We start from the raw sequence: 27,736 nt of genomic DNA, 5'->3' as shown, positions 1-27,736 counted from the left end.
CATATATTCACCAGCTGTATTTAAAAACTAGCATTTGGCTATCACTTCTCAGAATTTGAAATAAAAGGTCTCCCATGCGGTGTCTTTTCTTAGGAGATCTCCAGCAGTTTACAGTAACACTAGTTTGTTTTTAAATGCAGAAAAATTGAGGCTCAGCTGGAGAAACTTGTCTCAGGTCACTCAATGGCTTAAATAGACAGAAAAAGAGAAAGTCACTAGTGCTGTATCTCATAGGCTGCACGGTCATTCTGTTAAGTAAAACTGTTCAGTTCCAGAAATATAATTTGTATCACTAACCTTGAAGAAGTATTCATATGTGTAAATGTCTCTAGATAGATAGATCRTATATGTGAGTGTACATAGTTATATACACATTCACATATATTGCATATATGCAATATGCATATGTATGCAATATATGTGAATGTGTATATAGCCATGCACATATGTAGTCATAATTATGTGTAAATATACACATAATTACATATTTTATGTGTATATATATTTTTATATATATATATATAATTTACTTTCTCTTGTATATCACCTACTGTCTTAAAGGTGGAGAGGGACTCCACTCCTCCAGTGTGGAGTCCAGGTCTCTATCCCCTTGAGGTCACAGCGTCTGTCTTTTATTTCAGTCTAACAGACTTTTTCCCCAAACACATTAGCTACACAGTCCCTGCACAGCCTGTGTTACTTTTGGTATCACACAGTGAATTGGAGGCTTGCTCAGCCTTCTCTTGAACACATTCCAATGAGCACTGTGAACATTCCCTTAAATAAGTATGATCTATCTTGRTTTTCCAGATGAGTCAGGAAAAGCACTATTTTTTCTGATAAGAGTAAACCAGCTGATGTATAGAACTGGAAGCCTTGAAGGCATTCCCCTGGCTCCTAAGGGACCCCTTGGATTTTAGCCATAGGCTTATTGTCATCAGCTGCATTCTACACCTCTCTGGCAGGGGTACACCCCAGGAAGGAGCACAAATCTTTCTAAGGAGCACAAATCTTTCTTCTTGTGAATTAAAGCCCCCTACTATGGGTAATTAAAAAACTCCACCTCTGTCTTTAGACTCATGAGTTTTATTCTCACTGTTCTTGGATGTTCGTTGGCTTTGGAGAAGGGTACTGACATACTCTTTGTAATTTAACTGCCCCCTCAGAGCCTGTTGCAAACATTTCCCTTAGAAAGCTATTTATGGATGGCAGTCTACCCTTCCTCTGGTAACCTCTTCTTCCATTTACTCTGCTATTTCATTGTCATTTTCCTCATGTTGATCTTTGAAATTGCAATGTCTGGTTCTCCTGTAGAGTTCCTGTAGCTCCAGTTCTGGGTTGCACAAATAACTTGGCATCATATAGTGCAGCAATGGAAGTCGTAGGATTTTGACCTGAAGGCTCTGAGGGATGTATAGATCTTGCTCTTCTGGGAGGACTGAAATTGGCCCYTACTAAAGTCATTGCAAAAATAACTTTGTTGTCTTCTGGGGAACTGATAGCTAAAAGCCCCTGGAGGACAGTGGGATTGTTTTTACAATTGAACTAGCAATCAGACCTGAGCAGATTTTGGTATATTAAAAGTTATCTTTCGGCAACGGTGGTAATACCAAGCCTTTTCATCTATAGGGCTCCAGCTCCACTGTAGATTACTGTTATTGTCTCCAGACCACAACAACGTCGAAACATGGAGCCAATTGTATTGTATCATACCTGTGGCCACTCCAAACTGGATCTCAAGGTTGTAGGAAAACCCTTAAAAATGCAAGACATGGCTGCTCAAAAAAAAGAAGGGTACAGCTGATTTTTCAGAACTAAAATGGTGATTTTGGGATGCTTGGAGTATCCCAGGAAAGCCCAAGCTCAGCAAAAGGCTTGATCTTTTTGAAAGGCTGCACTCAGTTTCCCTTGAGAGACCAGTTGGTCATTACTTTCCTCCTGGGATTACAAAATTACAAGTTTCAGGCCAGGCTTTGGAAGGAATTGGATGTAATCTGTACCTTTGATATGCCACGAATGAATTGGACGATGTGGTCAGGCACTGAAGTGTCCTTGGGTCTCAGTTAAACTCTGAGATCACCAAGTATGTGCATGTGACAGCGAGGATTTCGGCTCATCTATCTCCTGCCTGAGGAGACCACTGCTTCTCTTGTGTCAGCTCACTGTAGGCGTTAGCCAAGTGCTCCTAACGTACCAGTTGCTATGACATTGTGGTGCCACAGCTTTGTATACTTTCACCAGAATCAAYGACTGCCTAATTTTAGCAATATAAAGGTTAACCATCTAGCCTAAGCTCATCAGCTAGACTCCTCCATAGTCAGTGGAGAAAGTTCAACACCTCAACTGCAGAATGCAGTTCATCCCATCCTAAAATAGGTATCTAAGACAGGAAGAATGAATCACTCTCTGGAGGATGGTGTACATCTCCATTCACTGACGATAAAAGTCTAGACAATTACCTTAATCTAGACATCCAGCTGCAAGACACCTTCAACTGTGTGAGATCTAGCTATGCTTTTGGGTCCCTAGAAACAGAATTTGGAACCCCCATTCAAATGCGACTTAAGATTCACTGCAGCTTTCCAGCCTAAGTCACTTTTGACAATCAGACTTTTTCAGTGAGAGCATGACAGTTTTACCATAACTGAATAGCTTTTTAATTAAATAGTTTTTACCTTCAGTCCCATCTGGGAATTGTCTTTGAGAAGTTGATGATGGTTTGAGGAATATTTCTTTCTATTGCTTGCTGAATCATGGCCGCTAATAAATACTGCTGTATGATTTCCTCACAAGAGTCTGTTCCATGTAGATAATATTCAAAATGTAGTCTCCACTGGTTACTTTGATTGAATACACGTCACACAGCATGTCTTCCATGAGCAGGAATGCAACCCTTCAGTTGGTTGATTGTAAATATTGACATCTTTAAGTTCATTTCTCATGGTCTGAAATTCTTCTCTTATCCTAATTTCCAATGTCATTTTTCCTTGCACTTGCCTTCCTATGAGCTCATTTGTTAAAGCACTTGTGGAAAGCTAACACAATGAAAGGCAAGGAATGAGCACAAAAGGAAAGTGGGGATGCAGCAYGGTAGCAAAAGCATAAGGAGTTATAGAGCATCCCCTGGACCCTGGAGAAGGAGGCTGCAGTGAACATGTTGCGTTGCAGCTGAGGTGAGGTAGGGGCTCTCATATCTGAAGAGCAGAGAGCTGCCACTTCCATCATTGCAATTCCTCAGCTGCCCACCTTCCTGTGTGAAGATGGCCATCACAGGAGCAGAAGCAGCAGAGCAGGTCAGAGCATCGGTCTTGGGGATCTTCTTAGCGGAAACCTTTCCCCCRGGCATCAGTTGTTCCACTTTCAAGCCCAATGTCTTAGAGCAAAACCATCTTTAGCTGATGTTTTACTGAAAAGAGTAGACTGCGAGCACTGGCAAGCAAAGCACACCACCAGCTCCAAACTGATGACTTTGCTCCCAGGGTGCAGATACCTGCTCGCCTTTGGTTGCAAAATGGGTGGATGAGGACAGCAACACCTTGAATGGCTGCAATGTGCTTCATAAGATGAGGTGGATAGGKGTGGTGCTCAGCTGGTGGGATGGCCTGCTGGAGGTGTAGCTTCAGAACATGAGTTTCTGTGGCTAAAGCTTCCATCCAAGGCAAGTTACAAGGAGAAGCAACTACTGCTCAGTGGCTCTGCAGAGAAGAATATCTGTTTTGGTTCACCTTGAAATATATCAAAATYTAATTCCTTTGGTTTATGCTTTCAGATTATTTTTTAGCCCTTGCCAATTTCAACATATTCAAATTCAAAATAGAAGCATAATCTCCAGGGAAGATATTGAAATATTTTGAYCATTATGGTTAGTGCAAAACAAGCCCCTTTTCAATATTCCTTTTGCCCCTGCTTTTTTGGGAAGACCATAAGTTTGGATGAGTCTTGAAATAGATTTTTTTGTGCACAAGTAAATTTTCTAGTTAACAGAAAAAATAATTTCACCAGCAATGTTAGTGGTGTCTCTTTGCCTCCCCTGCCAAGACATCTCCCATCACTGCCTGCTGGAGCCCTCAGAGGAGTTCAAGCTGAAGCAATTGGTATGCCTAACTCTGGGAGATCCCTGGTTCAGCCCTCACTGTGTCAGCTCTGAACAGAGCCTGCCAAAACTCAAGCAAATAGTCAAGAAAAGGTTGAGGTATTCACTGAGCTCTGACTATTGTACAAGAAATACCCTGAAGCAAAAACAGAGCTATGAGACACCATCACACACTCAGCCGCTTCCCCCACCCCGGCAGGCACCATGCCGTACCAGACAAACTCCTCCAGATAGGATCCAGGCAGAGATGTTTGCTTAACACAGCAGCTCTTTGAAAAGGCAAATAAATGGACAGTGAAGCTACACAGACATGTCACTGTGCAGCGATTTCCGTTTAGCATTTATGCTTAGTGCCAGGAAACCCTGACTCATGAATATGAAATCAGAAGGAAAGGAAGAAAGCAGTTGTTCATTATTAGAGCTTCGAATGGAGCATGTTGTGGAAATTAGCATTAAAACAACATGTAGGTTTAAAAGAAGGGGGGTGAGTTCTAACAGTCCAGTGAATCTGAAGACCTCAACTGCTCAACCACATGATAATCCTTAGTGGGGCTCTCCCCACCCACAGGCTTTGCCCACGTGGTGTTGCTGCTGGAGAAGGGCCCTGAAACTTGGAGATACCCATGAAGAGGCTCTTGCTCACCTAGAGGAGGGAAAGCAGGCCCTTAATAGTCTTGGAACTTCCAGAAATCCTCCAAACTCACACTGGGAGAAATGGTGAGCACAGGCAGGGAAGAGGGGCCATTTAATAAGTGTCAGAAATAGGAAAAATAATCAAGAGCAACCTCCAAGGGAAAGGAACAACTTCAGAGGGGAAGTCAAAAGAGCTGCAGCGGTCTGAAAGAGAAAGATCTCATTTAATTGAGCTTTAATTGAGTTGGGTGAAAATAAAGGACCCCAAACCACCAATCCTTCAGCCAGGTAGGATGCTCAGCCCTGACTCGTAACTGCACTGTGGAGCTGAAGAACAATCTCCATCAGGCTGACATAAGTATGGCTCAGTTAAACGTGAGCTGCCTTTCTTCCAGGCATTTTGGTGGGACACTGTCCTTTTTTTTGCAGATATTTCCTCTCTCCAAAGATGATAAGCTTGTTCTACCTTAACCCAAGGTCACCTCTAGTGCCAGGCCCCAGGGAAGAACTGTCACCTTGTGGTTTTGTGGATCAGGAGAGCATGGACAGGGTCCTATTGCAGCAAGTATTTTTGATAGTATCAGCAAGTAGGAAGCAGGTAGAGACATGTCAGCTTCTACTRCAGAGACGAGAGGGCTTGATTTGAAAAGCATCTCTTTGTATACAGCCCTGGGAGCAGCTCAAGGCGGCGAGGAAACGTGCCATCTCTGCTATTGTCTTCATGCAAAGCTGCCCAGCTGTGCTCTGCAAATACCAATCTATTTCCTTGCATCTTGGTAATTCCAGAGCCCTTAAAATATTATGAGAGCTAATCTAATGGCATGTGGTATGGAAACTCTCAGGACTAACGAAACATTAGGCATGAACTGCCAGAGGAGGTGTCCTGAGGATGGCCTCAGCGACAGCCAGGCTAATGGTTACATGCTGGTTTATGTAGTCACATAGGTGTGAACCAAGTGTGGCAGATATGCCAGGATGCCTTGGGTGCTCCTCACGCACATGGCCCATCAGTGGCAATGCATGGTCACAGTTGTTTTGCAGATGCAAACTTTGCCCTAAAGCTGGGCTGTGCAGAGCCACCTGRCAGGACTCTTCTCAACCCCATGCTGGCTACTACAGTTTCTAATAGTTGTTGACAAGCAGGGCGCRCTTGACGTGAATAATTAAAATACCTGCTGTGCTTTTAAATAGTTCAGAGGCAGCCTTGCAGCTGAGTGTGTGAGCAATTGCTGTTGTCTTTGGAGGACACCTAAGGAAAGAGGCGGGAAGAGGACTAACATCCAGTGGGAAGWTAAGAGATTGATGCGCCTTCCGTCAGGAGAAGAGCCAGTGTTGGCAGCTCAGTCCTGCAGGGTTTGTGTGTAGTCCGTAAACACTGGGAGGAGACTGATGGCTGAAACGCTCTCCCTGYGTTTTGCTCCCTGATGGACCAAAATCTCTCAGCACCAAGGTCTCCCCTGTGGTCCTACCCTTGCTCCTGCTGGCAAAAAGAGGGGGATGAATGACAAAGTGACCTCGCAGAAGAACGGAGACCTTTGCTAAGGTGCTTTTGACTTTGTGTTTGAAGTGCAGCTCTTTGGGAGATCGCTTCTCTAGGGAAATCTTGGAAAGGGTGTTTTGGGGTGACACAGGAAGCAGCAGAGCATATTCCAGTGAGGCAAGTTGCTCTCATGGCACAGGCAGCTTCGGACAATTCCCCTTCACRTGGGTGCTGTGAGCATGCACGGAGCCTGAAGAACAGGATGCTCTCTCTTTAGSAAAGAGTCATTTCCCCAAGATATTCATTAGACACTGAAATGCAAACGGCTTGTACGTGAACAATTAAAGAGTTTCCCGCAGCCTCCTGGTCGCTGGATTCCCTCTGTTCCTGTGATGTTGTTGCTGCCCCCAGCTGCTACTGATCTTTTATTATGATAGTGCTCAACCCCTACTGCTGAAGGAGCTGATGGGGCTTAATGCAATGTAGGGAGGTACTGAACACCATATTAGTGTCAAYGCGGCTGGAGTGTGGAGCTGGGAAGCTGTAAGTAATTTCTTCTCTAGAAAAAATGTGTTTCTAGGCTGAGAGTGGAGGGGAGGTGATGTTCCTCAGTATTTTCAACCTGAAGTAATTTCAGGTTGATTTGAACAACTGGGTTGACCATACACATGTACATGTATATTTTGCTGAGGAGAGCTTGGGTGATTCTCATTTTAGGTCACCATAAAGTGATTTTTTCCTACATTTCTTTAGCTCAGCCATTGATCCCCAAATCAGTTATGTTCACAGCTCTGCCATAAATACCTTCAGGGCAGACAGAAGCAGAATTTCTAATAGAAGCAAGATAAAAAGGCCTTTGGGGGACTGGGGCATAGTAGAGTGAGTAGGAAGGCAAGAGTGTGGAAAGAGCTTTCCAGCAGAGTGTGAAAGGCAGCCTGGCATCTTGTCCTTTCTCAGGTCTCATGTGAGATCACCTGCCACCTCTTCTGTGCTCTTTTGCCCACAAAAGGTGAGAGTTCCCAAGATCAACATATTAGTCTGCTTCTCCCCCCACTCCTTAATTGCAGAATGTTATCCAGCTAAAGATTTTCTTTAATTTAGAGCCATGTAGAGTTTGAAAAGCCCTTCAAGTTCACTTGGGCTGATGAATTGGTAATTGAGTGTACCTGGATGTTGGTGTCATCCTTRCCTCTCTCTGCATTTGTATCAGTCTGTGTTTGTTTTCGCGGGCTGTAAATCACTCAGAGCTTGGAGAGGCTTTTATCAAATCCTGCTAGGAGCCAGTAGCTTTCTCTTTCACAAATACATTCCTATTGCCACGTGGAATTCATTGGTTTTGCTGCTCATTTAAAAACTATGAGGATGTTATTAAATGAAAAAAAATCCTTAGCAACAGTGGRGGGGAAGACAGAGGAACAGAATTGCTCCTGTCTCTTCGATGCTTGCTCCTTCAGTCTAGTATCTGTCCCATTGATCTCCTAATACGGTCTGCTTTGAAAGTCTGATTTATTGCCCYGTGCTCTCTTATCTCTCTGCGTGTCTCAGTCTTTTAGAGAACACATCGTTCTAGGCTTCATTAGCAGCTGGCAAGGTCTGCCCGCCTGCCCTCAGCCTAGCCTCCCCTGAGCAGCATGCTGCCTCCTCGACTGCAAGCACTGCCTCTTTCTCCGTAGGATGTGGCCTGACCCCTGCCAGCAGTGGACACAGGATAAATTTTGCAGCTGCCCTCTGAGRGCTAAGCACCTGCTTTAAGGAAGTCATCAGTTTTTCCGGTTATAGCTTATGTGTGTTTGGTGTCCACCTCAGCCTCTTGAGATAACTGGCTCTCTCCATCAGCCATCTCCATCTTCTCATGTGAGGAACCCTACAAGGGGTTTCACATTTAACTGGCTAGTGAGGCAGGATGAATTTTACCCTGTCTGACCTTGCCTCCTGGCAAGGAGTGAATCAGAAGATGATGTTTCTGGTGAGCTCCTGAGAAGAGCCCTTAAGGCAAGTGGTGGGATTACCTGGGGCAGCATGGCCAGGTAGGGGTGCTGGGGACACAAAGCAGCACCCCAGCRCCAAACTCACAGATAAAATGCCTGCCCTTGTAAACTACTTCAGAGTRTCACTGTCAAGCACTGGGCGCACAGGCGCGTGCTCCTGGGCAGGGCAGGGGTGGTCCATGCACCAGACCAACTCAACTGTTCAGTCCAGCCATGCTGGCTCTTTCCCCATGCTCCGCCATAAGCATGGCTGATATTTGRTCCAGAGAAAGTGCTGTAATGCTGACAGATTTGGTAAAAGGGAATTTCAAGCAAAAGATTTACCAGTCCTGACATACAGTTCTGAGAGCCAGTCTGGTCCCAGCTGACTCATCCAATGAGAGAACTGAGACATTGCCACGTGACTTGTACAGCTCATAAGCACAGCCTGCATTTTGAATATAGATTATTTTCAATGGACTGTTACGGTGATATTTGCTCAGGGGAAAAATGGCAAATTATTTCCATTAACAAATAAATGTGAGAACTTTGCAATCTGTGTGTAAATGTTTCATGAGCATAAAAGGAGGTGAAATTTGCCAGATATAGATTATTCATTGTGAGTTGTTCACTCAGCTCTAATTGCTTGGGTCTAATTGGTGTTAGCAGGATTGTGTGATGCCTTTGTAACGTGCAGTAAAGGTCAGAAAAGTGCTGGTGAACGATTCAAGCTTTTCCCTAGGTGTAATGCGAGTCTACCTGCTTAGTTTAGCAACAGATGTAAATGATGCTATTTGAACTCCTGTTGTCACTGTACAGTCCAGATAGCTAACTGAGAGTCAGATGTGTTTTAYCAGCTCCCACTTTCTCAGCAGAAGAAATAATTAAATTCACATGCAGAATCTCCTTCTTCTCATGAATAGCACTGTGCAACTTCCCTACATCTCAGCTAACTGCATTAGAAATTACTCATGCCATGATCGCAGATGAGAAAATACGAGCTAGAAAAGAATCCAGCTTAAGTTTCAGATCTAAGATGGTAATTGCAGACTTTGTGCTTAGGAAAAGCACCACTTTTCCTCTGCTTAACCTGACAAACTTTATCTGGAAATCCAGAGAAACAACCAAAGAGAACCCCACTGTCTATCTTCCATCATCATTTTCTGAAATGGAGCAAGACTTTAACGTCTCACCTGTTCAGCCTTTCATTTTACAGGATATATGCCCATCTCAAAAATACCAGGTTATTTGTCCTTCTCATCTCCATAATATTCTCATGTGACATTCACTCGACTGGAAATTATTTGTCCTTCTCATCCCCATAATATTCTCATGTGACATTCACTCTACTGGAAACTACTGATCCAACGTTCACCTACCTGTGTTCAAATACCTGTCATTGTTCCTGTGCTACTGTCCTTCCCTTTCCAATTCAGACGTTATATTTCATAACTGACCTCCAACTACCTACTGCCTCTTTGTGACACTTCTCACCCTTGTCTACCTGATTGATTAGTCTATTATGTGTTCTACTCTCCTGATGACTTACAGATTGCCTGGTGTATGTCACAGGCTTGCTTTTTTCTGTAATATTCATTCTTAGAATTTTGCAACACCCTCCAGCTACTGTTCTCTCTCCCCATTCGCTGTCCCCTGCCTGCCTTGCTTGCAGAAGTCTAGTTTGAAAAAAGGAGGAGAAATCTTTTTCAAAAAAATCCTACCTGCCATGAGTTCAGACATGTTCTGTTTAAAAACTACATTTAAGGCACTGCTGTTTTCAGTGGGACTCTATTTTCTTTGCGTCACTTGGAGGTAATAAAGTGTCACCAGATCAGACTGTGATTGGTAGCATGGTTAGGAAGGCAGCTTTTTCCGGAAATTTTCCTCACCTGCATAAATCAATGAAACAGTGACAGATCAGGGAGCAATGTTGTATTTAAGAATTGTGTAGGTAGGACAATTTTGCCTTGCAGAGGGAGAGGTCTGGGACTTGTCCCAGATCCATCCATCTCCCAACACTCGTCAAAGTTGTCCAGCTCTCTGATACTGTTCTAGGCTTATCCCAGCTCTGTCCATCAGTCTGACGTTTAATTAACTTCCCTGTTCTCCTGGATCTTGCATCGGATTTGTGTTGTCTTTCAGAAATATTTCTTAAGGTCACATCTGAATAATAACAACAGGAGGAATAATGAAATATTTGCCCCAATATTGCTATTATTGTTATTATGTTGATGATAATAAAACAAGATATTGACTATCGCRACCATGATGCTGTTACAGTTATTGTCATTTACACCCCCTATGTTGGTTGTCTAGCATCACAGGTGAGCAAGAGCTCAACAGCAGTGGTGAGGACAGAGAGCATGAGCAAAACTARCAGAGAATAAACAGAGAGGAAGTTGGAGGTGAGGAGGACAGAAGACAATAAAATCACAATTAAGATTTAAAAACCACATTTATAAGACCAATTCCACATGTTAGGATGGTTAAGCTTGTTAAAATCTGTCCGTGCTGGGTGACTGGTTGCTGGGAGGCCAGCTCTCTGGTGGCGGTAGTGGCTCCTCCCTCCTCCAGGAGCTTTGCGTTGATGTCTGTCTTGCACCATCTGCCTTGTGCATGCTCAGAGCTATCCATCTTCCTCACAGCTCTTTCAATTCCCATCTGGCATTTATCCCATTCTTYTTACTTCAGTCCCAAGTCCACTTTTAACATCTCCTGCAGCCCCTCCTCCTGGATTTCTTTCTCCTTTGAGTTACTATGTTGAGCAGCTAACTCATTGCTGGTCCATCCCTTGGTCCTCTTCCCTTTCACATCTGATCCTTGGCTCTCTGGGTCTGACCCATTACCTGAGTAACTAAGCTGTCYCTGGGACAATCGAGCCATTATATTAATTAAAGCTCTTTCATATGAAACTCCTTCTTACGTTTTCATTTTTTTTCTTGCAGTTCAAATACTGGGCTTGGTGACCCACCTTCCAGGATCCCTGATGCTGTGTCCAGTGTGCCTCCCAGCCCCTACAGACAACTAGGTGACATTCATGACTTTATCGGGAACCAGCAGCAACACACAGGCACAAAGGTAAGGGATAACCTTTCCAGTTGTATCTTCAGRGCTAGAGAAATAGGCTGCTGTGCACAAGCTGGTGTGAAACATCTGTGCATGGGAGAGCACAGATGAGGACTGTACAGATGGAACAAGTCTCTCTGGGGAGAGTTCAAGTACCTGGAAATCTTCCCCAGACACAGAGTACAGCATTCATTTTCAAGAGGGAAGGCTGGTGAAAGATGTAGACAGAGATTAAGGGTTGTGTTTCTCATGTTGCTATTCCTGGGGTGATTTCTGGAGGGCCTCTGCTCTGAGCATGGGCCAAGTGTRGACCTTCCCAGAGAAACCCTAAATGGATGAGCTGCTACTGCTGCACTTTTGAAAGTGTGGTATTAATCGTGGTGAAATTGCCTTTGCTGTGAGAATTTGGTCAGTTGTCTTAGGGATGAGCAGGGCTACCAGGACAGCTTGACCTGGAATCCTGACGGTTACTCATGCTCAAACCTAATCCATGATTAGAGTGATCTGTGGCTCAGTGTGCTCAGCAGGTGATCCCTGGCCATGAAGTGCTTGAGGCAGCCCTGCTGCTCAATCCAATCTCCCACATGTGCAAAGAAAGTCAAATGTGTGACTAGGTCTAAATTCTGTAAACGAGTCATTTCTTCCCATAAGCAGTCCAGAGGCTGTGAGGAGCAAGGACTGGACAGATGACGAGGCAGCATGGGAGAGGGTTAAACATCTTGAATTCCCAAGGCCATCCACTTCTGTAAAGTGGTAGCAAGAAACGTAGCTTGCCTCCTGCATGACGTGACAGCTCTTTGAGAGAGCAAGAGTGGGGTTGGTTTTGATTTCTTTCTTTCTTTCTTTCTTTCTTTGTTTCTTTCTTTCTTTCTTTCTTTCTTTCTTTTTTAAAGATGGAATTCATATTCTCCCAGTACAGTTAAAGGAGTATGGAAAAAATGGGTTTTTCCCAGAGGATGAGAAGTGGAATGTATACTTCCATCCCAACTCCTACAAAATCGTGTTTTACAAAGCAGAAAGAGAACATCAGGTTCACACCGGTGCTGTAATTTAGTTTTCTAAGACCAGAGTTTGCCATGTGCTTCCTGTTGAAATGACTAGCTGTGCTGGGCTCTAAGAAATATTCCCACTCTCTCTTATCTCTRCCTTGACACTATAAAAAGAGTTGTCATCAATTCATCGAGAGAGAAAGATAACTTTTGTCTAAAAGTGCACAGTCAACAGGGTTGGGYTTTTTTGGGTAGTGTGTAATTTTTTTTGCACTGTTATTATTTAAAATATGCTTTTTAAGAGGACAAAAGGGAATGGTTTAATGGAAACAAATTTCTATAGCAAAATGCGCAGCTGGATAAAAAAGATTATTTTTATTATTGCTTGGGTAGACAGGTAAATTTGGAATTTGAGTACAAAAGGTGTTAAAAAGTGTGCTTAAACTTCTCTTCCATGTGCTATTGAAATTGAAAAGAATAATTTCAGGAGAAAAACTTTTCTCTGAGCCTTCATTTCCAGCATTGTCAAGTCTTTTCCCACAGCTATTATCTTGTTTTCACCTTTTCTTCTTCTGTCTCATTTGTCCTTTTTTGAAGTAAATGCAGTGTCGGTGTGCAGCTCTGGGGGCTGGCAGGCTCTGCAGGCAGTAGGACTCCAGTTGGTCTGGCAGTGAGGAACCGTGGTGCTGGAGGTTCATGAGCACCTCTGAAGCCCAGAGGGGACGTTGAAGGATGGGAAGGAAAGATGAGCAGTCTTGTCCAGGGGCAGTATTTTTAAAAGCACCCACAAGTCTAAAGCTCCTAAGATCCACTTTCAGAAGAGACTTTTTTAACCAATTAGGGCTAGTTAAAAGCATCACTGAAAGTAAGCAGAGCTCAGGTGCTCAGGTCCCTCCAGGCACACAAAAATCTCAGTAGTGCAGACAGATAGGGAGCAGCATGTGTCCTGATGGCTCCAGACCCAGAACCAGGCAATGAATTTCAAATGTGAGTGCCAAAACAGCAGGCTTAGGATGCAAAGGATAAAAGACAGTTCTGTTATTTGAGCWGATCAGCCCTGCATCTTGAAGATACTTACATCAAAGACTCCTGCAGGGTTTTCACAATTGTTATACTATTTAGTGTTGTTACCAATGATGTAAAATGGGAGTTCCAGAGAAAGCCTCATGCCTGCCACAAAGCAGCCAAAGAAGAGTGTATTTTTAGAACTATTAAGCTGAATAATTTGGGATTGGTCTCTGTGGACACTGTCAGCAGTAAATGCAACAAATGGTCTCTGCTCCTCGGCTTGGTTCCTCCTTCTTCTCTCCCACCCTCTGTAAGGACTGGGTCAAAGGCTGCCAAGTCAGCATCACCAATATTGTTCCTTTCCTTGGTAGTGATTGTCCCTTGTGTTCACTTCCTAGAAGCCTTTTCACAAGAAGGAGGCTATTTTCAAGGGCTGCAAGCATTCATCTCAATGTACATTTTCATGGTTATTCACCTTGGAAGAGCTGGAGAGGTAATAGACTTTATTAGACCAGTTGAAAGGAGTGCATGAGTGTAATATGGTGCAAGGGGGTTGGAAGGCTAGAGAGGAGGTGTCCTCTGAGATTGCTGCTGAGTTTCTCACATGAGCTGAAAATTAGATGTTGCTGTTTAGTTTGGCACCATTCTTCATGTTGCATAGGCTCCACTGCAAACAACCAGTGCTGAGATCTCCTGCACTAGAGCAGCAGTATTACTGAAGCCACCAAGGCTTAAGGAAGAGAGARCAGTAGGATTTGTAGGGAAGAGTAATATCTTCCTTTACATGAAACAGGCAAGCTTGGAGGTAGCCGTGCTTACAGCTCTTGGTTGCTTGCTTGAGGACCACATACCTGTACGAGTTGGCGATGGTCTACACAAGTACAGGGAGGTGAGTCCTGGCCAGTTCATGTCTGACGCAGGAGGCTCTGCAGACAGGTAGCTGGTTGACCCCCAATTGCTTGAAACCTTCTCTAAATGGTTTCACACGATGAGCAGATGAAGAAAAATCATCTCCTGGGCAATTCACTCCATTCATCAATTAAATTGTTTGCTGCGAACAGTTTGGTCCCATCTAGCTCCAGGATTTCAGCCTTGTAATTTTGCTGGCAGAGGCTACCAATGCCATGTCCGTGAAATCTGCCTGCCAATTGCTTCCCCTGCTAAGCATTTTCTAGGCTAACGATCCCGAAAATCTTGCCAGCAGCCTCAGCTCTGTCCCTTTCAGGGAAAGCCGCTCATTTAAACGTGAGCACCTCTAAATGACTCCATCTGCTAAGTGACGTTAGTAAAGAAAAGATTATAGCAGGAGTTACTRCTGTGTCCTCAGGTTATAACCCTGTTATAAAATGGGCTGAAAAAAGGGGGGCTGTGAGAAGTGCAGAACCACCTGGGTGAMTGTCAGCTTGATTATTTTCTTTCTCATTAGATAAATTAAAATCTTGGCAAAAGAAATTGTTGCCCTCTCTCAACTGCATGGTAACCTGCCGTGTGATGTGTGATGCTGGTCACAAGCTGGCTGCCCACTGGTGAGAGCTGCCTCGCATGGGGAGATGAGGCTCCCTGTCCTCTTCTCCATGTCTTCCTGCACCAGCAGCGAGGTGCTGGCCCCAGAGGGCAGGGACGTGAGCCTTGGGCATGGGGCTACCAGTGCCGCACCTCTTCCCTGCCTCCATCTCCCAGGCTGTTGATCTCAAAATCCAGAGATTTTGAGGTCGTACCTTGTTAAAACATCTCATCCACCTGCCTGTCCACTGCTGACAGTCACTGGAGTTTTGCTGCCCTGTAATAGCAACACTTCTGTAAGTGAAAACAGTGATAACGGTACTGCTTCTGAATAATGACTTTGACTTCAGAATTTTTCATTACTTTCATTTTACAAATTAGGCACACTGAGGCGTATCTAGAGCAAAATAACCCTGATATTGTGGAAGTATTGCCAGCCAGGACCTGCTGCCCTTCAGAGATACTGGTCAACACTGTGTTCTTCAGTATTCAGATGACTTGTGATCGTTCTCCCTCCAGCAGCTGTTCTGTTCCCGTGCTGATGAACTAGGCTAATTTTTATGTATCAGGAGGATGGAGCTTTACAGTTAGATTTGCTTTAAATCTTTGGGTAAAATTTACTAGCCAGGCCACAGAGTTACAATGGTGCCTTCTAGCCTAAAAATTCAACAAAACCTTTGGACTATATAACCSTGTGTTAAATTCAGATGATTTAAGCCATGCATGCTGTGGACATAAAGTGTACTTATCTGCGTCTGAAGTATTTCTGTAGTTTGAAATTAGGCCACTGTTAYACACGTAGTATTTACATATGGGGAAAAGCTTCCAGCTAGGGTGAGCTATTAGAGACTGCAGTTCATTYCTCAGCCAAGGTGGAGGAATCCCTGCTAATAGACGCGGAAACTGGGGGTGGAAAGAGAGCAGGGTCCAGCCTGCAGTGCCAGGGTTGGAGGAAGTTTTGTACCTTGAGGATGCCGAACATCTGCTGTGCCTCCTCAAGGACATAGGCTGTACCTGTGCTGGCTGAGGGTGGTCAGGGCAGATTTTCCCTACTTCCTAGTCTTCTGCCCATGAGATGTTCCATGGCACTGCATCGTGTCCTTTTCACCCTGCCTCTGGCGAGCAGCAGGACCCGCGCGTCGTATGGAGCAATGAAGCCTCCTGCGGTGTGTGTAGCCACACAGGCAAATGTTGCGTAGTGGCGGAGGAGATGGGACTAATTCCTTCCTGAGATTCRCAAGGAATCGTCTTACAACCCAGAGCTCTGATTACCCTTTTCTTAGCCTGCATAGTGGTAACCACACATACATCCTGAAATTACCCGKCATTTTTTCCAAAGTAAGTCTGGAGTTGGTCTGGACTTACCTAATTGATGTGAGCAAGTTCCAGCCCCAGAGCAGAGAGGCATGAAGTACTCTGCAGGGTCTACATAGACACAGACCCTTCCCAAAGAGCAGCTAAATGGAGAGAAGATGGTTTGAAACCTCCGACACCAGACAGGAGGTGTCTTAGTGTGATGCCCAATCTTGCCTGACAAGCCAGTGCTGTGGAGGGAGCCTGCTGCAGAAGGGCATCATTGGCCTGTTTCCAGTGCRTGGCTGTCATGTCAGAGCTAGGCACTCAGACAGACTCACCTGCTGGGATCCTGCAGCTGAAGCACCTCTGCAATGGCCAGCAAGGAATAAACGCTATGAAGTGAAACACTGAGAGAAATGTTTGGCTGATGGGATTATACTGTGACTTCCAGTTCTCGGTGGCATGAGACAGGGCAACATGGGCCTCCACTGCTCCCACATGCAGTCTCCCACTGCTGTCTGCTAAGCCCACCCCAGCTGGAAATTAAAGTTGGGAAATCAAAGTCCTTCTCCCCACCTCCTGCTATGCCTCTCAGGCACTGACATTAACACCGAAATGGCTGACATTAGCTTTGAATAGATTTTAATAACCGCCTTGTGAGCCTGAATTACCAAACCAGCATGAGGTTCAGTGCATGCTGAGAAACCTGGACAGGAAACAGCAATATGAGGCCGGTTGGTGGGCTGAGGGCCGAGAACCTCATTGCAGAGACTCTCCAGACGGCGAATGTGAGGCTAGATCCACTTGAGGGTCGTCAGTGGCTTCTGCCAGTGCCAACCCTGGCACAGGGTCCCTGACAGCCAGGCATCTGCTGGAGAGCGGCTGCTCTGGCATGCATGGGCTGCAGGAGTCCTTCCACCAGCAGGTCCACAGCAGGCCTATGGGGTTTCAAGGCAGGTGTTTTTGGCCCAGCCGGCAGTTGCATCTTCTGTGCATCCCTGTGACTGCCTCTGCTGGCACGAGCGGTCCGGGAGTGAAGCAGCTTCATCTTGGCCAGATGTTCCTCCCCACGAGCAGGAGGTGGGCTGCACAGAGAAGTGGAAAAACTACACGGTGCTGCGTGTGAGAGCGTCCCCAGGCCTTGGCAGCACTTGCTTTCCGGTGATCAACATCAAATAAAAGCCTGGATTTAGCAGAGCCCTGCGAATCGGGCGCTAAATGAGATGATGGTTGGCCCAGCTGAAACTGCAGACTAGTGTATGAAAATCTAGCAAGGAGATTTAAAAGTGTCCCCAGCAGAAGAGGTTATTTATTTCTGTCTTTGCAGCTGAGATGGACRTGGAACGGCACGCTGCTGTGGCATGGGAGCACAGGGCCGGTGACCTCCCTGAGCGCGTGGGCAGTGCTGATCCTGGGGATGAAGGACTGTCCAGAAAAGCTGCTTCTGAGACCCAAGTTGACACCTCCGATTTCCCCATCCCACGCTAGGCAGGGACACAGYCTCCTGCTCCAAGGGGCAGTAGAGGAGATAACACTCAGCACATTCCTTCCTAGCCCGGCATCTCCTCTGCAAAGGAAATACTCTGTATTTTCCTCCTTTATGGAAGGAATTGAAACTAGGAGAGCTTATCAGGCATTTCTACCTCTGGAAGGTAAAGGAGCTGGAAATGCACTCTAAGGTCACTTTTCCTCTGTCAAAAGCCCCAGTATCTGACCGAGAGGTGCAGCTCTGTGGTCAGCCAAAAAAATATCAGCGCTGTTTGAGTCAAGAGTGATGTTTTCTAACTGCCATCAGATTCCACATGTCTCTTCAGTAGGGAAAACAGGAATATCCACAGGTGCTCAGCTTGGTGTCCTAGAGAGAGGCTGGTTTTCAGAGGTGTAGGCTGGACCAGCAGTTTCTCCAAGTCAGGCTCAACTTCAGGATCTGAAGTTATCAGGCACTTAAAAAAATTTAGGACTAAAACAACTCCTTAAAGAAAGTCTGTACTAATTATATTTAAGAGGCACATTTGTACTAACTAAATGCAAAATAGTTTACATGGCAAATATTTCCCATTAAGCTCATTTCTACATAAAATGCTAACAGATTGAGATTATGACTCTAATGATTATTTTATTGCTGGTTTGCATTTAAATGGCATAAATTTCCCCCTACTGTTCTCTCTTTGGGTTAAATCAATAAAACCTATTAAGAAGGTTAGTCTTCCTCTAAGATTCCTCCCTCTCTGCTTTCTGTCTCATCTCCACTTATGCCCTTTTTATCCACCCACCATCAGAGATTTTTCAGAGCTGCCTCCAGCATGTTGATGCTCAGGGAGCTTTGAAAATCCCCCGTGGCAGAGCAGAGTGAATCTGGGCTTTGCTGAGCTGGGGGACAACAGATTAACTCAAGTGCTGCTAGACGAGTCCTTTACTCAACTTYGGCCATATGGCAAGCAGATATGTCATATCTGTTTCCAGATATAACATACTCGGAAACAGATATAACAGCTATACAGATATAACGGATGCCACGTTTCCCCTCCTCATCTATGGGTGCACCTGCTGTGCTCCTTCGAACAGTGGCCGTGGCTCACCTGGTGGGTGCTGGGTTTCTGTCTGGGGAGGAGTGATCCCGGTACATACACAGTGAAAGCCATAAAGACATTGACCTTTAAATTGGGCTTCTTCTTGCTCCTGCAGGAAGGAGGAGGGTGGGGTGTCCAAATCTGACTCATTTTAGTGGCRGATCCCTCATGTGGAGGCTTTGAAATGCTCAGCCTTAACGCAACCGGGCTCACCACGCCGGGACCTCGCGTTCCTGTGCAGGGGACGTGTCTCTGCTTTCCCTGCACAGTGCCAGGCCCCTTTAGACTTGCAGTATCACCCTCAGCTCGGGATTATCTGTGAGCAGCCAAGTGGGGTTCAGACTCCCCATACCARGGGGAGGCCGGGTCTGGCATGGAAATAACTGCTTTACCACGGTGCCAGCATTTAGGGGTTTATAAGCTTAGGGCAGCACTARTGCAGAGATCTCCATGCTCCTTAATCAATATTGCTGACCTTTCTTTCCTCCATTACTCTCARCATCACTTCTTCCAGCTTAATTTGCATAAGTTTCATGTTAGGCATGTTTTTGCTTTAGTCTTGTTATCCCATTACCATGGATAATCAAAGTTGGCTGTAATAGAAACAGCAGAAACAATTTGCTTACCCTACTGTTACAAGAGACTCTTTCCTAAGTCTGAGAATACCTGCAGTTCTGTAGTAATGCCAATTAATTGTGCATACATATAGAAAGTAAAGCGAATGACATTAGGATCCTTTGGGATGATAGGGATTAAAGAAAGATAAGGTGTTATTCTCCTCTTTCTCTGTGTTTTAGTGCCTCTGCCCTCAGTGGAAATGGGTTTACACTCCTAGGATAAAATAAAATGYGTGGCAGGGGGAGTCGGTGACTCTCTGTGGAAAGGTAGAGCAGATCTCTCCACTAGCAARCCCACCGGCTGCACTATGAAATTAGTGGTGCTCCTGATGCCCTGCTCCTTGYTGCTGCTGCTGGAATAGGGTAGGATGAGGCAGTCTTTGCTCCATACACCTTCTCAGGCTGCAGAACCTGATGATGCTGGTCAGCGTTGCACATAGGCATTGAACCCTCAGCRCCACGCTTACCCCCAAACAGCTCAGCTTTGGCATATCCCGGCCGTATCTGAATGAAGACAAAAAGGGATCTCTTGTTCGTCTTACCTCTTCTTTGCCTCGGTCACAAGAGGACTTTCAGAGCTCCAACCCCACCATGTATATGTATATATGTATACACACATATATGTGTATGCGCACACACACATATATTTATTGGCACATACATTCCAGTGTCAGTGACTACTTGAAATACTGGCTGTGCAGATAAAGGCCCATTCCAGCACAGGTACGTGCTCGCTCCAGCACGGCAAAGGGGAGAAGGAGCCYGGAGGGAGGAGAGGCAGCACTCGCTGCAGGTTTGGTGCTCCTGCCCMGTTTGCCCCCGCTGCCAGGAGTGGCTGTTGCACTCTGTTCATCAGGGTGCTCCTGTATCATTCCTGTATCTGGCAGCTGATTCAGTGGGAGTTTCAAAGAAGGCCAAGTCCTGGAGAAAATAAGGAAGGCAGTAATGAAAAATGGACAATTATCATTGGAGGGGGCATGCAATGGCAGGACAGGCTGCTCATACTGTCCCAGTGACCCCTCTTTTTGCTTTCCATGGCATAGCATCATAGGTTCAGATTTGATATAGCCCATCCCTGCGGATACATGGAGGCAATTTCCCATTGTTTGGGTGCAACATCCTCCGAAAGTCTCCTATGAGGCTTCCTTTTGAGTGTCAGCCAAATGAAGAGCGACTTACGCAGCCAGGCATGCATGAAGAATCATCAGAGCTTGCAGTGGAGGAGAAATCCCACTCAAGTCCACCCACCTGCTCATCACTGCGCTCCCTGGTTCTTCTGTGAGTGCCATACAAAACACACCCGCGTGGGGCAGCCGGCACTGCCCCGACAGGCACAGATGCTCCTTGGGCACACACATATCCCCTGCATGCGTGTCTGGGAGTCCAGACCACATACTCCTGCCACCTTCATGAAAGAAAGCTTCAGGAGCATGGTTATACAGCCCAGTTCTCCCCTGCRCCTGTGTCTGAAACTGCGGAGAAGCTGTTATTTATCTGTGCTCCGATAATCACTCCACCTTTGAAGAAATACTCGTGTTTGGGATTTTACCATATCTCTCATCCTCCAAGTCTGTCAAGGAGCTTTACGTAGTTATGAGTCAGAGAGAGGCATCAGTTGAGATATTCTGCAGATATAGCCAGCGGCTGGCGTGTGTGTAGGAGGAAAATGAATGTATATGCCCGTCTCTATGCATGCCTTAGTAGTGCCTTGTTCTGCTCACAAGCCTTACGGTCAGTAAGGCTCTTTGGAACTGCAGCCATGGTTTTCCTTCTGTAAAGAGGCAGCTTGCTGGTACAAGGAGCTACAAATACCTTTTTGCGGTGCTTGAGCRCTATCCAAAGAGATGTGCTGGTGCAGTCAGCGCCCTGCCTGTTGCTCACCACAGGGCTGAACAGAGCAGGGCTGCTCCTTGCACTGCAAAGGCGCGGGTGCATCCTCTCAGCTCTCTGTGCAGAGAGTCCTGAGCTGTCCGAAACTGCAGCAGGAGAAGTGTAGGGGGCTCAGATCTGAGTTCTCGTTAAAGTCAGACCAAAAATCAAGCCCCTTGTCTTGTTATCAGTCACCAGAGACATTTTGCTCCTGATCAAAAACAATCTCTAAGCTGCAGATCTAGGACCCCAGGCAGCACCAACTTTAATTGTAGAGTAGGTTTGAAAATGAAAAAAAAAGCCATCAAAACTTGCCTTGTAGGAAAGGATGCTTGGGATGGGAAATTGGAAACTTTATCACWGAAGTCAGTTGGGAATTTCTTTTGGTTTTACAAAGCTAAGGCACAGGTAAACTTCCTATTAACTTCTCTGAGACAGTTCATAATGATATGACCCTTAAAATAAAAGGTCTGGAGCTAAACAGCTGGGCCACAGAACTCCAGCACCAGCCTCTGCCGCRGAGCCAAAGCAGTATGCTGAAATGGCCAAAAGCTTTCTACGGAAATTGCACTCAGCACCTCCCTGCGTCTTCAACTCCTGGCACTATTTCGGGGGGGGGGGAGGGGGGGTTTAAAGGCCAGATTCGAGGGCTTTGTTCCTCTGTGGTTCAAAGGAAACAACAACCCGGATTTTAATTGGCACCCAATGATCTGACAAGTACCTGGGGCATTGCTGAACACTGACAGGAGACAGGGTGGGAAGGCCGCGTTTGAAGTGCTCACGTGGTGCCAGCCAGGTACCTGCCACCMATCTGCAGGTATTCAGAGGGCTCCTCGGCACCAGAGCAGTGATCCSGGGGCAGAGGAGTGCTGCTTCATTTCTGATCATTAATGCAATGTTCTCTTTCTAGCACTGATGTTTCCCTCTGCTGATCTCTGCACAATCCACGGGAACCATATATTGGGAGGTTTGCGCTGGAGATCATAGCACAGTGATGATGAAGTTGTTTTCTTACCCTTTGCATTTTCTGATAGTGCTACTCAGGCTGTTCTCTGTCCCCCACCTGTTGCCCAGTGGTCTCTGGTCCAGCATCAAGGCTGGCATCTACAGGGGGCCACATGGGCTGAGATGCAATGGCAGAAGGATGCTCTGTGAGTTGCAGGTCAGCGTGGGCTGCAYGGAGGAAAGCAGGGATGGCTTAGGCTCAGGTCACTTGTCGTATAACCCTAGCATTTTGGCCAAAAGATAGTCATCAGTGCTGTGATGCAAACCTCCAAGTAACTTGGTCTCTGGAGTGCAACACAGTCCCACAGCAGCTCCTGGGACAGAGGAACATCAGGCAGGCCTGGAAGCTCCTCCATCAGCTGAGGGGCTGATTTTGCTAGGGGAGCCCTTGGAGGTCAGGCCCTGTCTGGTGACAGCCCCATAAAGGGGCATGCAGAGACTATGGCTCAGTAGTGATGCATGAAGCAGAGGCTTATTTTCATGAGACATGTGCTGATTTTGGGAGTTTCTCACTCACTGCATGAGATGTGGCAGGTGCGGCGTGCTTTGGTGGAGGGAGCAAGGAGGATTAGTGGATGTTTTCAGTCCTTCCTCAGGCYTGGTGGGGAGTAGAGTGGCCCAGTTCAATAGCCACAGTCATCTTCGACCTCAGCAGGATTTGGGGCTTTCAGGTTGCTGCTGGATTAAGATCTGACAACAGCTAMAGTCCCTGCTCCCTTTTCCTTTTCCCTGGGAGCTGGAAGGCTCTCTGGACAAGCTCCAGCTGATGTTTTCATTAATGCTCAGAAATGTATGTGAATTACTGGGCACAAACCTTCTCCGGCGCAAGCATCCATCAGCTGACCCAACTCTTGGGTCAGCAGTTCCCCTGCTTACAGATTCTGTCCATGGCAATAAGTCATTATGGGCACTAGACTGTTATTCTTCATGGAGACCCAAGGCTAATGCAGGTGTCACTCACACCACCACAAGCTTGCAGTAATTGCACTGAGTAGCTGGAGTTGTAGGGGAGTAACACTAGTGCAGACGGGGCCAGGCTCCATCCCAGACTCTTAACCCTTTCCACCTGTTCAAGTAATAGCAGATAACGCTGCCACTCCGAGCAAAGCTATGAACAAACTCAGGCAGCAGGGCCTGAGTCCTCTCCTGCAGATGTGGTCATGTCTGTCTGCTGTTTCTCCCCACACTATTTTCTGGCTGATCACAAGTTCCTGCGTGCCTCTGGGTGTGAGGCCATGTGCAGGTCCTGGGGGTTGAAAGGAGAGAGGATGAGRGAAGGAAGAGAGCAAGTCCTCCTATGTCCCAGCACCAGGAAAGAGAAGAGAGCCCATATATGTCACAATTTTTGCCCATATAAGAAGTCCTCACTTTTTGCTCCAAAATCAGTCCCRTAGCCCTAAGCTCTGGATGACAGTCAGGAGGAGAGCAGAGGATTAGGACTGCATCTAGAGGACTGTCATCCAACAGGAATGCTGTTGTGGCTGGCGTGTATAGGGGAACTATCTTCTAAGGGGATGCAGGGTTTCCACCTTCTCCTCTCTGCAGGCTTGGCCTCTCTTCATTGCACATGTCTCAGGCTCTGTATTATCCAGAGCCTCAGYGTCTCCTCTGAACTGCCCTGCCTCTCTAAGGCCACTGCTGCTGACTCCTTTGTTCATCTTTATCTTTAGAGCTCTCACCAGGCTTTCCAGTGTGYTTCCAGCCACAGAGCCAGCCCCAGAGCATGAGCCCAGCCTTTCTGGCATGGTCCTTTAGGTGACTAAGTTTTCTCCCTGTCTCTCCATGCTCTGCTCCCCTCTCTGGTCAGTCTTCTCCTACTCTTCTCTATTCTCCATCTCCCACCTTTGTAGTCACCTGCTTTTCTCCTTCCCTGACCTCACCTCTTCTTTGTGAGATGGCCCATACCTTTGTTTTCTGCAGGCTCCCTTGCCCCTCCATCTTTCCTAATCAGCTGTGATTTGACCCCAAGGAAAAAGCTTTAACATTTCTACTCTGTGCCCACCTGCTTTTTCCCAGGAGCCTTCATCACTGTTACCATCACAGMCTTAATAAATCCCATGCAAGACAAAGACCTCAGCAAAGCCTCATCAGCCTGCCTGTCCCGAGCCAAGCCATAACCATCAGACCTAAAAGCCCAGTGGGGTGGATATAGTTATTGCTAGGAAGCTTTTTATTTACCGGGACCTTTCTGACACTCCAGTAAATGCATTTCAGAGCCTGAGAAGTGTAGAAATAAACTGAAAGGAAATCAAGACAGTTAATTAGCCAAAGGTTACTGCTGGGCTCTGTGACTGTCAGCCCTTTTGAAGTTCTTCTTCACATAGCCAGATGCGTGTTCAATGCTGCTGCTCCTTTGAATAAATATCTTGGTTACCAGAGTGGCTTCATAGCTGGATGTGACTAAGCACATGTGAGGCCTGTCACAGTGAGCCTGGGCAGGATGCTCATGTCCTTTTGCCTTGCACTTCACCAGCGCTGAAGAGCATTTCAGCTTGTGGAGTGGCTGATCAGCATTCTCCCTCGCCTTCCTCACAGCCCAATCTGGAGAGCGTGTCAAATTCTGCAGCAGTAAGCAGCAAAGGGAAATGAGGCACTATTGGTGCCCAGTGCCTCTCAAGTGGGAGTGAGGCTAGAGAGTTGCCTCCGTGTGATCAAGCCTCCTTCTTGGAAATGGTCCTTCCCTGTTTTACTGGAGGTGCCCTGCTCCCTTGCTGCTGTGCTCACAGCAGATGGACTTTCTGGCCACCRGCTGGGCTGACAGTTTAACCGTCCATTCATGTCAGGAAAAATGCCCTTGGGGTGCTGCTCCTTCAGGGTGAAGAGCCTGGGGAGCCCCAGGTAAAAAAGATGGCTGGAGCATATTGACAAGCACATCCTGGGCTCACCTGCATTTCCAGCATTCCTCGTTATCGGACACCTTCCTGAGGATGAGCAGCTTGCCTGGAGCCATGGCTAATCCAAACACCAGCGTCCCCCCACGAAGAGGCAGGGAGAGGGGGGCTAGCTGGGCAGAGGGCTGAGGAATGGACATGGTTGCCATGCAAGAGAGGGTAAGCAGGTCATGATGGAGGGCTAGGTGGACTCGCTCCAGAGTACTGAGTTCAGAGGGTGTTTTGTTCATATTTGGGAACTCAGGCTGCAAGGAGTACTCCATAGCAGCTAAGGGCTTCTAAGACTCTGCTCTCATGCCCTGCATCTCTCCCAGTCTCTGGTCCTGACCTGTTGGAGTTCTCTCCTCTGGTTGTTTTGGAGCCCAGGCTCTGCACAGGGGCTGTGGTTGGCCTTCTGCTTGGGGAGAGTTTGGGAACCACAACCTCGAAATAAGAATGTTATTCAGGCTACTACCTCCCTTCTCCTCTCAGGCTTTGCTCCTCCCCTCATCTACTTCTTTCCTCTTTTTTTACCCTCCCTTTTCCTGTTGCTCAGCTGGAGCAGTGCTTCCCTCTGCCAGCTCTCATCCCTCTCGGCAGGTTTCACCTCTTTTTCGCCTCTCCTCCAGCTTGCTGCGCTCCCTCCTGCTTCCCTCTCATTCCCAGTATCATGTGTTCACCCCACACTGCCTCTCCTGGAAGATTAATTTGCTTCACATTTCCTTACAGAACTTACACTACAAGTTGGGGCTTTGTGTGCACATGTGTGTGTGTGTGATTTAATTAAACAAAACACAATAAAACCAGGGAAAACAGAAAGAGACACAGACAGACAGCAAGTCGCTGCTCTCCGAGGGCTGAGCCTGTCTCTGCCTATGAAATCAGCCTTGGAGCAGTTTGATCCTGTCACCATGCAGGTTTGCCTGTGGGAGACCTTCTGAGTCTCTTGGTTGGGTTTACATCTCTCCACKGGGACACTGGAGGAGAGGTGAACCCCAGAGGAGGTGCTGCTTACWTCAAGTAAGCCCTGAGATGCTGAGGCATCTGTGGATGCTCAGATGTGATGCCCCCCCCCAGCCCCTCTCTGCCTTGCTCTTCCCTCCCTCCTCCTCCACCTCTCCTTTCCTGTCTCRCTTCCCTTTTCCCTCTAATCTGTTTGTGCCACTGACATGTGCTTTTGATAGCACCCCTGGATCCCCATCGTCTCCCTGGCAAGTCTCTCACCTCTGCCTGTGCTTGGATGTGGGTGCATGTCTCTCTCTCTGGGAGACTGTTTCTGCTCACTCTTCCCTGGCTCTGTAAATTTATTCTGTGACTCCATCCTCTTCCCTCTAGTGAACCGCTCGGCTGTAAATCTGACAGCTAAAGTGGGTCAGTGCRTATGGAAGGAGGTAGCCCAGGGAAGGGAAGGAGGAAGCAAACGCAAGAGGCCACAAATGACAGATTATGGGACCAGTGGTGGGAGGAGGGCAGGAGAGAGAGGAGAAGGCGAGGGAGATGTTCTTAAAAAATAAAGATTTCAAGGGTTTTTCAAATGCGCAAAAATACGATTAATGAAATCCTGGCACTCCATATCCTCTCCTTAGCAAAAATACTGAGAGCAGAGCTGACCCTCTTGCTGACACCCACCCCCGCTGCACAAAGCCTGCCCAAGGATATGAAAGGTTGAGCTGCGTCATCTTACCGGAGTTTAAAGTCTCTGTGAAATCCTAACAGAGGTCTTCTAYCACTGAAAGGGAACCATCTCCGAGGAGGACAGACCCTGATTAATGCTCTGGGGCTTGTACCCACTCAGCGGGACAATTACCTTTTGCATGAATAACTGCCAGCCACCTTCAGGTTGACATTCACCAGACACTATGCTCCAGAAATGTTGTAGAGTCACCACGCAATGATTTGAGCCCCTGTGTCCTCAATTCCTTCCTTTTAACTTCAGAGCCACTTCTTTCACATTTGGAGGGCTCCTTCTCGTACCAGTCAGCTGTCAGTGCTGGCTGGTCTGACGCTTACAGCAGGAAGCAGCAGGAAGACGTGCTGCTCCCCATCCTCAGGTTTACTGCAGTCTGGTGACAGCCATGATGGCTGTGAGCTTACAGCAGGGAAGTGGGGAGGTCAGGGAGAACCATCCATCTGGATATGATCTCTTCGGATGGTCTGAATGGCTGTTCATGAGATACTGATCCTGAAAGCTCACCTCCGCTCTTTTGTTAATGCACTGACTCCAGATTTACTCTGGTGTAACGGAGTCAGAGTTTTATCCCAGATGCTTGACTCCAGTGAGWGGGCTAGCTGAGCTCATTCACTTTCTGTGCATCCAGGAGACCCTGGCATCCTTCACAGAGAGAACCTGGTAGACACTGAACAAGCTCACACGGCTGCTGGTCGAGCGTCCCCCCACCACGACATTGCMCAGAGAAGCAGGCTGCAGGCCAGCTCTTCAGGAGGCAACAGCCTTGAGCTGCTGAGTGCAGCAAGGACTAAATCAAGTCACCTAGCCCTGGAGTGGGAATAGCAGAGGTTCTCTGTGTCTGTGCTAGTGACACAGCAAATGCCTAGGAGCTGGAGAGCCACACTCATCCCTGACTCCGGCCGGACTGGTGACTGCATGCTCAGGAGATGAGCRTGACAGGTGTAATAACATATCCCAACTTACTCTCGACTCCTGGCTTTCCCAGGCTGAGACTGGCCAGTCGCTTAGTCAGAACTGACCTTCTTGCTGCAAGAAGCTAAGCCACAGAGCCAGCTTTCCCAGCATGCRAGCCCCAGCCTG

The 27,736-nt window shown here is 46.8% G+C and overlaps 1 long non-coding RNA gene across 1 annotated transcript in view; it reads left to right on the top strand.

Annotated features, from left to right (window-relative positions):
• The window catches only part of LOC146601580 (uncharacterized), an 86,363-nt gene that overhangs the window by 27,145 nt on the left and 31,482 nt on the right, over nucleotides 1-27,736 (top strand). The window contains exon 2 of the long non-coding RNA XR_014895356.1: nucleotides 11,119-11,251. This is a non-coding gene — a long non-coding RNA (uncharacterized LOC146601580). The remainder of the gene's footprint in view (nucleotides 1-11,118; nucleotides 11,252-27,736) is intronic.

Source organism: Rhea americana, unplaced genomic scaffold (genome assembly GCF_003343005.1).
Source record: "Rhea americana isolate MKP2758 unplaced genomic scaffold, rheAme1 scaffold_10, whole genome shotgun sequence".
Classification (NCBI taxonomy): domain Eukaryota; kingdom Metazoa; phylum Chordata; class Aves; order Rheiformes; family Rheidae; genus Rhea; species Rhea americana.
The sequence above is the reverse complement of the archived record's forward strand: the minus strand, read 5'-3'. Positions and strand labels throughout refer to the sequence as shown.